Genomic DNA, 15870 nt, shown 5'->3' with positions numbered 1-15870 from the left:
TGCAATTGTCTGTTGTTTGCAACGTAATACTGGAAGGGGTTCGGATGATAACCTGAAGGTGGACTTTTTAGGCATAGACGCATGCTGGATAGCGGTCTATGTACTTTGTCGTAATGCCCTGATTAAATCTCATAGTAGTCATCGTGATATATGTATGTGCATTGTTATGCCTTCTTTATTTGTCAATTGCCCAACTGTAATTTGTTCACCCAACATGCCATTTATCTTATGGGAGAGGACACCACTAGTGAACTGTGGACCCCGGTCCATTCTTTACATCTGAAATACAATCTACTGCAATACTTGTTCTTTACTGTTCTTCGCAAACAAACATCATCATCCACACTATACATCTAATCCTTTGTTTACAGCAAGCCGGTGAGATTGACAACCTCACTGTTACGTTGGGGCAAAGTACTTTGATTGTGTTGTGCAGGTTCCACGTTGGCGCCGGAATCCCTAGTGTTGCGCCGCACTACACTCCGTCACCAACAACCTTCACGTGTTCCTTGACTCCTACTGGTTCGATAACCTTGGTTTCTTACTGAGGGAAAACTTGCTGCTGTACGCATCACACCTTCCTCTTGGGGTTCCCAACGGACGTGTGCTTCACGCGTATCAAGCTCTTTTTCTGGCGCCGTTGCCGGGGAGATCAAGACACGCTGCAAGGGGAGTCTCCCACATCCAATCTATTTACTTTGTTTTTGTCTTGCTTTACTTTACTTTATTTACTGCTTTGTTTGCTTTCTATATCAAAAATACAAAAAAAATTAGTTGCTAGCTTTACTTTATTTACTGTCTTGCTCTCTATATCAAAAACACAAAAAAATTAGTTACTTGCATTTATTTTATTTAGTTTGCTTTATTTACTACTGCTAAAATGAATACTCCTGAAAATACTAAGTTGTGTGACTTCACTAGCACAAATAATAATGATTTCTTATGCACACCTATTGCTCCACCTGCTACTACAGCAGAATTTTTTGAAATTAAACCTGCTTTACTAAATCTTGTTATGAGAGAGCAATTTTCTGGTGTTAGTTCTGATGATGTTGCTGCCCATCTTAATAATTTTGTTGAACTTTGTGAAATGCAAAAGTATAAGGATGTAGAAGGTGAATTATAAAATTAAAATTGTTTCCTTTCTCCTTAAGAGGAAGAGCTAAAGATTGGTTGCTATCTTTGCCTAAGAATAGTATTGATTCATGGACTAAATGTAAAGATGCTTTTATTGGTAGATATTATCCTCCCGCTAAAATTATATCTTTGAGAAGTAGCATAATGAATTTTAAGCAATTAGATAATGAACATGTTGCTCAAGCATGGGAGAGAATGAAATCTTTGGTAAAGAATTGCCCTACCCATGGACTGACTACTTGGATGATCATCCAAACCTTTTATGCAGGATTGAATTTTTCTTCGCGGAACCTATTGGATTCAGCTGCTGGAGGTACTTTTATGTCCATCACTTTGGGGGCGGCAACAAAACTTCTTGATGATATGATGATAAATTACTCTGAATGGCACACAGAAAGAGCTCCACAAGGTAAGAAGGTAAATTATGTTGAAGAAACCTCCTCCTTGAGTGATAAGATTGATGCTATAATGTCTATGCTTGTGAATGGTAGATCTAATGTTGATCCTAATAATGTTCCTTTAGCTTCATTGGTTGCCCAAGAAGAACATGTTGATGTGAACTTCATTAAAAATAATAATTTCAACAATAATGCTTATAGGAATAATTCTGGTAACAACTATAGGCCATATCCTCCTAATAATGGTAATGGTTATGGTAATTCTTATGGTAGATTTGTTTCGCCTAATGAGGAAAAGATGTTAGAAATTGAAAGAGCTACTAAGAGCTTTATGCAATCACAATATGAGCAAAATCAATTGTTTACTAAAACTATGAATGAACAATCTGCCTTGTTGAAAAATATAGGAAATCAACTTGAAAATTTAAATATGGACATTTCTGGTTTGCAAACTAAGCTTTCAAATGCTGAAAACCGAATCTCATACATGTCTACGTCACAATTTTATTTAATTAATAAAATGGCTGCTAAACCTGAAGATAATGATAATAAAATTGTTACTACAGCAAACGCCATCCAAGTTCGAATTAATGAGAATATTAGATTGATGGCTGAATTGCATGCTAGGTGGGAAAGAGAAGAAAACGAAAAACTAGCTAAAGAGAATAATGTAGTTAAAGTTTGGACTATTACTACCACTAGTAATGATGATGTTTCACATGTTGCTACACCCCCTACTATTAATGGTAAAATAATTGGTGTTAGCAATGTTTCTACTCCTAGTGCAAAGCGTGCAAAATTGCCTGAAACTGCTGAAATTGCTAAAACTGCTGAAATTTTTCAAAATATTAGGGATAATGATCCCATTGCTGTAGATCATAATGGTTTAGATTTTGATGATTGTCATATCTCTGAAGTTATAAAGTTCTTATAAAAACTTGCTAAAAGTCCCAATGCTAGTGCTATAAATTTGGCCTTTACAAAACATATTACAAATGCTCTCATAAAAGCTAGAGAGGAGAAATTAAAACTTGAGACTTCTATTCCTAGGAAGTTAGAAGATGGTTGGGAGCCCATCATTAAGATTAGGGTCAATGATTTTGATTGTAATGCTTTATGTGATCTTGGTGCAAGTATTTCTGTTATGCCTAAGAAAATCTATGATATGCTTGACTTGCCACCATTGAAAAACTGTTATTTGGATGTTAATCTTGCTGATAATGCTATAAAGAAACCATTGGGGAGGATTGATAATGTTCGCATTATGGTTAACAATCTCGTTGATTTTGTTGTCTTGGATATTGAATGCAATGCATCTTGTCCCATTATATTGGGAAGACCTTTTCTTCGAACTGTTGGTGCTACCATTGATATGAAGGAAGGTAATATTAAATATCAATTTCTTCTCAAGAAAGGTATGGAACACTTCCCTAGAAAGAGAATGAAGTTACCTTATGATTCTATTATTAGAACAAATTATGATGTTGATGCTTCATCTCTTGATAATACTTGATTCACACTTTCTGCGCCTAGCTGAAAGGCGTTAAAGAAAAGTGCTTATGGGAGACAACCCATTATTTTACTTCTGCACTTTGTTTTATATCTGAGTCTTGGAAGTTTTTACTACTGTAGCAACCTATCCTTATCTTTATTTTATTGCATTGTTGTGCCAAGTAAAGTCTTTGATAGCAAAGTCAATACTAGATTTGGATTACTGCACAGAAACAGATTTCTTACTGTCACGAAATTGAGCAGCCCCTTCTGTAGGAAATTTAGAAAAATCTGCCAATTTACGTGCGTGATCCCCAGATATGTACACAACTTTCATTCAATTTGAGCATTTTCATCTGAGCAAGTTAAGTGCCCCAGAAAAATTCGTCTTTACGGACTATTCTGTTTTGACAGATTCTGCCTTTTATTTCGCATTGTCTGTTTTGCTATGTTTGATGGATTTCTTTGTTCCATTAACTTTCAGTAGCTTTGTGCAATGTCCAGAAGTGTTAAGAATGATTATGTCACCTCTGAATATGTGAATTTTCGATTATGCACTAACCCTCTAATGAGTTTGTTTTGAGTTTGGTGTGGAGGAAGTTTTCAAGGGTCAAGACAGGAGGATGATACAATATGATCAAGAAGAGTGAAAAGTCTAAGCTTGGGGATGCCCCCGTGGTTCATCCCTGCATATTTTAAGAAGACTCAAGCATCTAAGCTTGGGGATGCCCAAGGCATCCCTTCTTCATCGACAACTTATCAGGTCACCTCTAGTGAAACTATATTTTTATTCCGTCACATCTTATGTGCTTTACTTGGAGCGTCTGTTTGTTTTTGTTTTTGTTTTTGTTTGAATAAAATCGGATCCTAGCATTCCTTGTTTGGGAGAGAGACACGCTCCGCTGTTTTGTATGAACACATATGTTCTTAGCTTTACTCTTAATGTTCATGGCGAAGGTTGAAACTGCTTCGTTCATTGTTATATGGTTGGAAACAGAAAATGCCGCATGTGGTAAATGGTATAATGTCTTGAATAATTTGATACTTGGAAATTGTTGTGCTCATATAGATCATGTTTAAGCTCTTGCATCATGTACTTTGCACCCATTAATGAAGAACTACATAGAGCTTGTTAAAATTTGGTTTGCATGATTGGTCTCTAGAGTCTAGATATTTTCTAGTTAAGGTGTTTGAACAACAAGGAGACGATGTAAAGTCTTATAATGCTTGCAATATGTTCATATGTAAGTTTTGCTGTACCGTTTTATACTTGAGTTTGCTTCAAACAACCTTGCTAGCCTAAGCCTTGTATTGAGAGGAATTCTTCTCGTGCATCCAAATCCTTGAGCCAAAAACTATGCCATTTGTGTCCACCATACCTACCTACTACATGGCTCTGCCATTCCAAAGTAAATTACTTGAGTGCTACCTTTAAAATTCTACTCTTTGTCTTTGCAATATATAGCTCATGGGAAAAATAGCCTTAAAAACTATTGTGGTGAAGAATATGTAGCTATGTATCTTATTTCTTAGTAAGTTGCTTGTTGAGCGGTAACCATGCTTCTGGGGACGCCATCAACTATTACACCTTTGTTGAATATCATGTGAGTTTCTATGCATGTTCGTCTTGTCTGAAGTAAGGGTGATTTATCATGATCAAATGGTTTGAGTATGCATATTGTTAGAGAAGAACATTGGGCCGCTAACTAAAGCCATGAATCATGGTGGAAGTTTCAGTTTGGACATCAATCCTCAATCTCATATGAGAATATTATCTGTTGTTGAATGCTTATGCATTAAAGAGGAGTCCATTATCTGTTGTCTATGTTGTCCCGGTATGGATGTCTAAGTTGAGAATAATCAAAAACGAGAAATCAAATGCGATCTTTCTCCTTAGACCTTTGTACAGGCGGCATAGAGGTACCCCTTTGTGACACTTGGTTGAAACATATGTTATGCAATGATAATCCATGTAAATCCAAGCTAATTAGGATAAGGTGCGAGCACTATTGGTAATCTATGCATGAGGCTTGCAACTTATAGGATATCTTATACATAACACATATGATTTATTACTACCGTTGACAAAATTGTTTCTATGTTTTCAAAATGAAAAGCTGTAGCACAAAAATAGTAATCCATGCTTCCCTCTGCGAAGGGCCATTCTTTTACTTTATTGTTGAGTCAGTTTACCTACTTCCTTCTATCTTAGAAGCAAACACTTGTATGAACTGTGTGCATTGATTCTTGCATGTTTACCTATTGCACTTGTTATATTACTTTGTGTTGACAGTTATCTATAAGATAAATATGTTGAAGTTGAAAGCAACTGCTGAAACTTATATCTTCCTTTGTGTTGCTTCAAAAGCTTTCTACTAAGAATTTATTGCTTTATGAGTTAACTCTTATGCAAGTCTTATTGATGCTTGTCTTGAAAGTATTATTCATGAAAAGTCTTTGCTATATGATTCAGTTGTTTATTCATTGTCTTTACCATTGCTTCGAATCGCTGCATTCATCTCATATGCTTTACAATAGTATTGATCAAGATTATGATAGCATGTCACTTCAGAAATTATCCTTGTTATCATTTACCTACTCGAGGGCGAGTAGGAACTAAGCTTGGGGATGCTTGATACGTCTCAAACGTATCTATAATTTCTTATGTTCCATGCTACTTTTATGATGATACTCACATGTTTTATACACACTTTATGTCATTATTATGCATTTTCTGGCACTAACCTATTGACGAGATGCCGAAGAGCCAGTTGTTGTTCTCTGCTGTTTTTGGTTTCAGAAATCCTACAAAGGAAATATTCTCGGAATTGGACGAAATCAACGCCCAGGGTCTTATTTTTCCACGAAGATTCCAGAAGACCAAAAGGGAAACGAAGTGGGGCGACGGGGCGCCGACACCAGAGGGCCGCGCGGCCAGGGTGGGCCCCGCGCCGCCCTATGGTGTGGGTCCCCCGTCAGCCCTCCGACTCCGCCCTTCCGCCTACTTAAAGCCTTCGTCGCGAAAACCCCAGTACCGAGAGCCACGATACGGAAAACCTTCCAGAGACGCCGCCGCCGCCAATCCCATCTCGGGGGATTCAGGAGATCGCCTCCGGCACCCTGCCGGAGAGGGGAATCATCTCCCGGAGGTCTCTTCATCACCATGATCGCCTCCGGATCGATGTGTGAGTAGTTCACCCCTGGACTATGGGTCCATAGCAGTAGCTAGATGGTTGTCTTCTCCTCATTGTGCTATCATGTTAGATCTTGTGAGCTGCCTATCATGATCAAGATCATCTATTTGTAATGCTACATGTTGTGTTTTTTGGGATCCGATGAATATTGAATACTATGTCAAGTTGATTATCAATCTATCATATATGTGTTGTTTATGTTCTTGCATGCTCTCCGTTGCTAGTAGAGGCTCTGGCCAAGTTGATACTTGTAACTCCAAGAGGGAGTATTTATGCTCGATAGTGGGTTCATGCCTCCATTGAATGCAGGACGATGTGAGAAAATTCTAAGGTTGTGGATGTGCTGTTGCCACTAGGGATAAAACATCAATGCTTTGTCTAAGGATATTTGTGTTGATTACATTATGCACCATACTTAATGTAATTGTCTGTTGTTTGCAACTTAATACTGGAAGGGGTTCAGATGATAACCTGAAGGTGGACTTTTTAGGCATAAATGCATGCTGGATAGCGGTCTATGTACTTTGTCGTAATGCCCTGATTAAATCTCATAGTAGTCATCGTGATATATGTATGTGCATTGTTATGCCTTCTTTATTTGTCAATTGCCCAACTGTAATTTGTCCACCCAACATGCCATTTATCTTATGGGAGAGACACCACTAGTGAACTGTGGACCCCGGTCCATTCTTTACATCTGAAATACAATCTACTGCAATACTTGTTCTTTACTATTCTTCGCAAACAAACATCATCATCCACACTATACATCTAATCCTTTGTTTACAGCAAGCCGGTGAGATTGACAACCTCACTGTTACGTTGGGGCAAAGTACTTTGATTGTGTTGTGCAGGTTCCACGTTGGCGCCGGAATCCCTGGTGTTGCGCCGCACTACACTCCGTCACCAATAACCTTCACGTGTTCCTTGACTCCTACTGGTTCGATAACCTTGGTTTCTTACTGAGGGAAAACTTGCTGCTGTACGCATCACACCTTCTTCTTGGGGTTCCCAACGGACGTGTGCTTCACGCGTATCACTTACCAATATGCAAAATTAACCATGTCAGTGGTGCAGGATTTTGAATTCTATTGGTCCCAACCTAACCCCATGGTTCGATATAAAATTTATAATAAAACCATCGACTTGCCTTTTGCTGATTTTTGTGCAGCTATTAGAGTGCCACAATGGGGATCTTGTGAGAAGATTAGGGGGTCGCCGCAGGAACTCTTGAGTCTATACAAGATGATCTGCCAAGGGAGAAGCTTCTCAGAAGAGAGTGGTAAAATTCGTAGCATTCAATTCCCAGCTATTCGCTACTTTGCTTACTTCATCACCAAGTGCGTTCTTGCTAGACAGAATGCAAATAAGTTATCTGTCCAGGATTTGGCTTTCCTAGCTGCTGCATTACAACATGATAGGACTTATAATTTGGGTGCTTTGATAGCCTTTAGACTTGCTACTAACCGTGACAAAGGAGGAATTTGTGGAGGTCTCATTTCCTCTCGCTTGCTAGCCATGCATGGTGTAGAACCTCACCCTCTTGATGTTCAGCTTTCTATAGAGAAACTCGATATTGTTTCAATGATTAAACATGACTTTGTTTCTAACCGGTCTAATTTGAGTAACCTGTCTTATGAGATAACATTTTACAAGAAAAATTGGAGAACAACTAAAAGAACTGAAAAACTAGTAGGATTGCCTGCACCTGCTTTGTTTAACCTTGCTTCCAGGGAAAATTGGTCGGTCACGGAAGAGGAACTAAATGCATACATAGAGGAGGATGACCATCATGCAGGGGACGATGCGGAGGAGGCCGAGGAACACCTCGACTTGTCATCCGATGCAGCGAGCTCTTCACATCAACATTTTGGGAATGTTGAGCCTTCACCCTTTTCTTCTGCACAGGGACCTTATTATAACTACACCATGTACGATCCACCGGCGTGGAACCCTGACCCTCGCTGGGGTTGATCTCCACTTAGGCCAAAAGCCTAAGCTTGGGGAGAGGTATGCCGACATCACTCATTCATTGCATATTATAATTGCTGGATACTTGTACATACTTGTTTAGCTTCTTAAGGTGGTTTCTAATAAGAGGGAGATGATATTTTGGGAAGTGCTATTTGAAAACTGATTCTGGACTGATACCAAAAAAATTCTCGAAAACAGCCAGAACGTTATTTTACGAAGCCAATTTTTGTGCATGTTCCCACGGTTATTATCTAACTTTCATTAGTTGAGCACTTTTCGAGTTGAGCAGCGGAAGATTTTCGTAAAAATAGATTACTGTACTGCTGTCAAATTTGACGAATTTCTGCTACTTTGTGTTTATGTGACTCTTTTAGTTTTCATTTTCTTGTTTTTGCTTTGTTTCTTTCCTAAAACACAAAAATACCAAAAATATTTCTACTGTTTCTCGTTACCATTTGCTTATTTTGGTTTCTTGCTCCTATTTTGCTTTATTTGCTATCGTTGGTTTGCTATAAGAAAATCCAAAAAGATTTTGCTTTGTTTGCTTGTTTCCTTTTGTTCTTGTCTCCAATTCGAAAACACCAAAAATATTTGTTGTTCTTCTTTGGTTTTTTAAAGTTCATTATGGAGTTCAGTGGTCTTCGGTGGCTGGAGCTTGGTTTTCATTCCATATTATTCAAGCTACACAAGTGAAAGGCAATAATGACGATCTACGACAACTCGACTGTGGTGAGAGGCTGGTATGAACTCTATTTGTTTTCATTTTTGTACATATACTCATCCATGTGAGCATGCGTAGTTGGTTCATGTGAGGTATATGTCATTTAAGAAAGTCTAGTAGTTCATGATCTCTCATGTTTAGCTCCAATTTATTAATATGAGTAGCATATCATAAATATTTGCTTGCGTTGTTTTATTCATAGATATGTATGACATTGTGGTATCCTCCTCTGAATAATTCACTTGAATCAACTTGGCACATGCTCACGCATGCATATGACCGAACAAAAGTCAATTAAGCCTCGATGATTTACTTTGCCTCAGAGTTCTTGTATCACTTTTATGCCTCTGTTAATTTATTTTGCCGCAAGCATGATTATGACAGTTATTGCTCTCTTGATTGTCGCTTTCCAGTCTATTGCTAGCCTTCACTTGTACTGAGCGGGAACGCTGCTCGTGCTTCCAAACCCCTGAAAACCGAGTTATTCCAAAGTGTCCACCATAAATACCTATGCATGGCATTTCAAACCATTCCAAGTAAATTCCCATGTGCTACCTTTAAACCTTCAAAATACTTCTCAATTTGTGTTAATGTTTATAGCTCATGAGGAAGTATGTGGTGTTTATCTTTCAATCTTGTCATTTACTCCTGACAGACTTTCACCAATGGACTAGTGGCACATCCGCTTTTCCAATAATTTTTCAAAAAGAGCTGGCAACGGGGTTCCCAGCCCCAATTAATTAACTTTCATCAATAATTCTCTTCACATGTTTTGCCCTGATTTATCAGTAAGCAACTTAATTTGCAAATAGATACTCCTCCATGGTATGTGAATGTTGGAAGGCACCCGAGGATTCGGTTAGCCATGGCTTGTGTAAGCAAAGGTTGGGGGGGAGTGTCATCCATAATGAAACTAAAATATATGTGTAAACAAAAGAGAAGAGGGATAATTTACCTTGCTGGTAGAGATAACGTCCTTCATGGGAGCCGCTCTTGAAAGTCTGGTTGACGAGGTAGTTAGAATACCCACTATCATTCGTTGACAACAACAAACACCTCTCAAAATAATTTTACTCCTGTTTTACAAATGAAAAGCTCTAGCACATGTTAATCCCTGCTTCCCTCTGCGAAGGGTCAATATTTTACTTTTACATTGAGTCTCCATCCTTTCTTTGAACACTTTCTTGAGAGCACAACTGTCATTCTTAGTATAATATGCTTGTCCCAAAATGTGATTAACTGTGGTATAACTTTGATGCTTTTATCTTTGATAATCTCTACTTCCAGTCTTCCCATGAACTTCGAAGGTGCCCGAGCATTTATGTTTTGCTGTACAAATACGGGCAAGCGAGATACCACTTTATCATATCCTTTGATGAACATTCCAATCTTGCTGATAGACATGATTCATGATGCTTATTATTAATTTGTTGGTACCTTTTCCATGATTGACATAGCTATTAGATGACATTATTTGCATGTATCTTATTATGAATTGCCTAAGTACTTGTCCATATCACGAGAATATTTACATCATATGAACAAATGTGTTCGTGAAAGTTCTTTTATCGCACTCAGTTGTTAACTGAATTGCTTGAGGACAAGCAATAAGCTAAGCTTGGTGGGAGTTGATACGTCCAAAACGTATCTACTTTCCCGAACACTTTTGCTATTGTTTTGCCTCTAATTTGTGTATTTTGGATACAACTAACACGGACTAACGCTGTTTTCAGCAGAATTGCCCTGGTGTCTTGTTTTTATGCAGAAACTCAACTTTCAGGAAAATCCCCGGAAATAATCGTGAAGGGCCTATTTTCCCAGAAGACTCACGGAGCCAGAAGGGCAGGCCAGGGGGAGGCCCACGGCCTCCAGACCATAGGCCGGCGCGGCCTACGAGGGGGGCGCACCGCCTTATGGTGAGGCCGCCTCGGCCAACCTCCGATGCCCCCTCTGGACTACTTAAAGGCTTCGACCTAAAAACGCACGGGGGTTAGACGAAATCGCCAGAAGACATCCAGAACACCGCCGCCATCGCGAAACTCCGTCTCAGGACCAGAAACTCCGTTCTGGCACTCCGCCGGGATGGGGAATTGGAGGAGATCATCGCCATCATCACCACCGACGCCTCTCCATCAACCAGCCATGTTTCCCCCATCCATGTGTGAGTAATTCCCCCGCTGTAGGCTAAAGGGGATGGTAGGGATTGGATGAGATTGGTCATGTAATAGCATAAGATTGTTAGGGCATAGTTCCTAGTATCCGTAATTGGTACTTTTATGATATTGTTGCAACTTGTTATGCTTAATGCTTGTCACTAGGGCCCGAGTGCCATGATCTCAGATCTGAACATGTTATTGTTTCATGATAATATTCATTGTTTTATGATCTTACCTGCAAGTTGTATACACATATTGCTGTCCGGAACCCGAGGCCCCAAAGTGACAGAAATTGGGACAACCGGAGGGGAAGGCGGTGATATGAGGATCACATGTGTTCATCGAATGTTAATGCTTTGCTCCGGTGCTCGATTAAAAGGAGTACCTTAATTACCATTAGATTCCCTAGAGGCCCAGCTGCCACCGGCTGGTAGGACAAAAGATGTTGTGCAAATTTCTCATTGCGAGCACGTACGACTATATATGGAACACATGCCTATGGATTGTTTAGTACTTGGATACCGTTTTATTATTATCTGCAAATGCCCTACCTTGATTGTTACATGAGTTTTCTCATCCATGCAACGCCCGTTCATCCATCCCTGTGCCTACAGTATTTTAATCCTTCTGTTTACTATAATCACTACTGCTGTCTTTGTTACTCTGCCGCTGATATTTCACTACTGCTACTGCTATAAAACTGTTGCTACTGATATACTCTTGCGAGAAAGTCTGTTTCCAGGTGCAGCTGAATTGACAACTCCGCTGTTAAGGCTTACAAATATTCTTTGGCTCCCCTTGTGTCGAATCAATAAATTGGGTTTTACTTTCCTCGAAGACTGTTGCGATCCCCTATACTTGTGGGTCATCACCGCTCTTGAAAGTCTGGTTGACGAGGTAGTTAGAGTGCCCACTACCATTCGTTGACAACAACAAACACCTCTCAAAACAATTTTACTTCTGTTTTAAAAATGAAAAGCTCTAGCACATGTTTATCCCTGCTTCCCTCTGCGAAGGGTCAATCTTTTACTTTTATGTTGAGTCACCATCCTTCCTTTGAGCACCTTCTTGAGAGCTTAATTGTCATTCTTAGTGTAATATGCTTGTCCCAGAATATGGTTAACTGTGGTATAACTTTGATGCTTTTATCTTTGATAATCTTTACTTCTAGTCTTTCCATGAAATTCAGAGGTGCCTGGGCATTTATCTTTTGCTGTACAAATACGGGCAAGCGAGATACCACTTTATCATATCTTTTTATGAACATTGCAATCCTGTTGATAGATATGATTCATGATGCTTATTATTAGTTTGTTGGTACCTTTTTCATGATTGACATAACTATTAGATGACTTTATTTGCATTTATCTTATTATGAATTGCCTAAGTACTCGTCCATATAGTGAGAATATTTACATCATATGAGCAAATGTGTTCGTGAAAGTTCTTTTATCGCACTCAGTTGTTAACTGAATTGCTTGAGGACAAGCAATAAGCTAAGCTTGGGGGGAGTTGATACGTCCAAAACGTATCTACTTTCCCGAACACTTTTGCTATTGGTTTGCTTCTAATTTGTGTATTTTGGATACAACTAACACGAACTAACGCTGTTTTCAGCAGAATTGCCCTGGTGTTTTATTTTTGTGCAGAAAATCAACTTTCAGGAAAATCCCCGGAAATAATTGCAATGGGCCTATTTTTACAGAAGACCCATGGAGCCAGAAGACGAGACGGAGGGGGGCCACGAGGTGCGCCCACCACATGGCGGCGCGGTGGGCCCCTGGGCCGCGCCGCCCTATGGTGACGCTGCCTCGGATAGCCCCCGACGCTCCACTCTGGACTACTTAAAGCCCTTGACCTACAAACGCACGGGGGTTCGACCAATTTGCCAGAAGACATCCAGAACTCCGCCGCCATCGAAAACTCCGTTTCGGGATCAGAAACTCCGTTCTGGCACCCTGCCGGGACGGGGAATTGGAGGAGATCATCGCCATCATCACCACCGACGCCTCTCCATCGACCATCCATGCTTCCCCCATCCATGTGTGAGTAAATCCCCCGCTGTAGGCTGAAGGGGATGGTAGGGATTGGATGAGATTGTTCATGTAATAGCCATAAGATTGTTAGGGCATGGTGCCTAGTATCCGTTGTTGGTACTTTTATGATATTGTTGCAACTTGTTATGCTTAATGCTTGTCACTAGGGCCCGAGTGCAATGATTTCAGATCTGAACATGTTATTGATTCATGATGATATTCATTGTTTTATGATCTTACCTGCAAGTTGTATACACATATTGCTGTCCGGAACCCGAGGCCCCAAAGTGACAGAAATTGGGACAACCGGAGGGGAAGGCTGTGATATGAGGATCACATGTGTTCACGGAGTGTTAATGCTTTGCTCCGGTACTCTATTAAAAGGAGTATCTTAATTACCAGTAGTTTCCCTAGAGGCCCGGCTGCCACCGGCTGGTAGGACAAAAGATGTTGTGCAAGTTTCTCATTGCGAGCACGTACGACTATATACGTATGATGGCGTGTGAGACACATGTCTGTTGGGAACCCCAAGAGGAAGGTGTGATGCGTACAGCAGCAAGTTTTCCCTCAGTAAGAAACCAAGGTTATCGAACCAGTAGGAGATGAAGGCCACATGAAGGTTGTTGGTGAAGGAGTGTAGTGCGGCGCAACACCAGAGATTCCGGCGCCAACGTGGAACCTGCACAACACAATCAAAATACTTTGCCCCAACTTTACAGTGAGGTTGTCAATCTCACCGGCTTGCTATAAACAAGGATTAAACATATGGTGTGGAAATTGATGTTTGTTTGCGAAGAACAACAAAGAATAGAGTTTGCAGTAGGTTGTATTTCAGATGTAAAAGAATGGACCGGGGTCCACAGTTCACTAGTGGTGTCTCTCCAATAAGAAATAACATGTTGGGTGAACAAATTACAGTTGGGCAATTGACAAATAAAGATGCACATACATATATCATGATGATTACTATGAGATTTAATTAGAGCATTACGACAAAGTACATAGAACACTATCCAGCATGCATCTATGCCTAAAAAGTCCACCTTCGGGTTAGCATCCGCACCCCTTCCAGTATTAAGTTGCAAACAACAGACAATTGCATTAAGTATGGTGCGTAATGTAATCAACACAAATATCCTTAGACAAAGCATTGATGTTTTATCCCTAGTGGCAACAGCACATCCACAACCTTAGAACTTTCTGTCACTGTCCCAGATTCAATGGAGGCATGAACCCACTATCGAGCATAAATACTCCCTCTTGGAGTCACAAGCATCAACTTGGCCATAGCCTCTACTAGCAACGGAGAGCATGCAAGAACATAAACAACACATATATGATAGATTGATAATCAACTTGACATAGTATTCAATATTCATCGGATCCCAACAAACACAACATGTAGCATTACAAATAGACGATCTTGATCATGATAGGCAGCTCACAAGATCTAAACATGATAGCACAAGAGGAGAAGACAACCATCTAGCTACTGCTATGGACCCATAGTCCAAGGATGAACTACTCACACATCAATCCGGAGGCGATCATGGTGATGTAGAGTCCTCCGGGTGATGATTCCCCTCTCCGGCAGGGTGCCGGAGGCGATCTCCTGAATCCCCCGAGATGGGATTGGCGGCGGCGTCTCTGGAACTTTTTCCGTATCGTGGCTCTCGGTAATAGGGTTTTCGCGACGAAGAGTATAAGTAGGCGGAAGGGCAGAGTCGGAGGAGGCACGGGGGCCCCACACCATAGGGCGGCGCGGGCCCCCCTTGGCCGCGCGGCCATGTGGTGTCGGCGCCCCGTGGCCCCACTTCGTATCCTCTTCGGTCTTCTAGAAGCTCCGTGGAAAAATAAGACCCTGGGCGTTCGTTTCGTCCAATTCCGAGAATATTTCCTGTGTAGGATTTCTGAAACCAAAAATAGCACAAAACATGCACTGGCGCTTCGGCATCTCGTTAATAGGTTAGTGCCGGAAAATGCGTATAAATGATGTAAAGTGTGTATAAAACATGTGAGTATTGTCATAAAACTAGCATGGAACATAAGAAATTATAGATACATTTGAGACGTATCAAGCATCCCCAAGCTTAGTTCCTACTCACCCTCGAGTAGGTAAACGATAACAAGGATAATTTCTGAAGTGACATGCTATCATAATCTTGATCAATACTATTGTAAAGCATATGAGATGAATGAAGTGATTCGAAGCAATGGTAAAGACAATGACTAAACACCTGAATCATATAGCAAAGACTTTTCATGAATAGTACTTTCAAGACAAGCATCAATAAGACTTGCATAGGAGTTAACTCATAAAGCAATAGATTCTTAGTAGAACGTTTTGAAGCAACACAAAGGAAGATATAAGTTTCAGCAGTTGCTTTCAACTTCAACATGTTTATCTCATGGATAATTGTCAACACAAAGTAATATGATAAATGCAAATAAACAAGTATGTAGGAATCAATGCACACAGTTGACACAAGTGTTTGCTTCTAAGATAGAAGGAAGTAGGTAAACTGACTCAACATAAAGTAAAAGAAAGGCCCTTCGCAGAGGGAAGCATGGATTACTATTTTTGTGCTAGAGCTTTTCATTTTGAAAACATAGAAACAATTTTGTCAACGGTAGTAATAATTCATATGTGTTATGCATAAGACATCCTATAAGTTGCAAGCCTCATGCATAGAATACCAATAGTGCTCGCACCTTGTCCTAATTAGCTTGGATTTACATGGATTATCATTGCATAACATATGT

The sequence above is a fragment of the Lolium perenne genome, chromosome 4 (assembly GCF_019359855.2).
Source record: "Lolium perenne isolate Kyuss_39 chromosome 4, Kyuss_2.0, whole genome shotgun sequence".
In the NCBI taxonomy this organism is placed as follows: Eukaryota; Viridiplantae; Streptophyta; class Magnoliopsida; order Poales; family Poaceae; genus Lolium; species Lolium perenne.
This window is presented reverse-complemented; position numbering follows the sequence as displayed.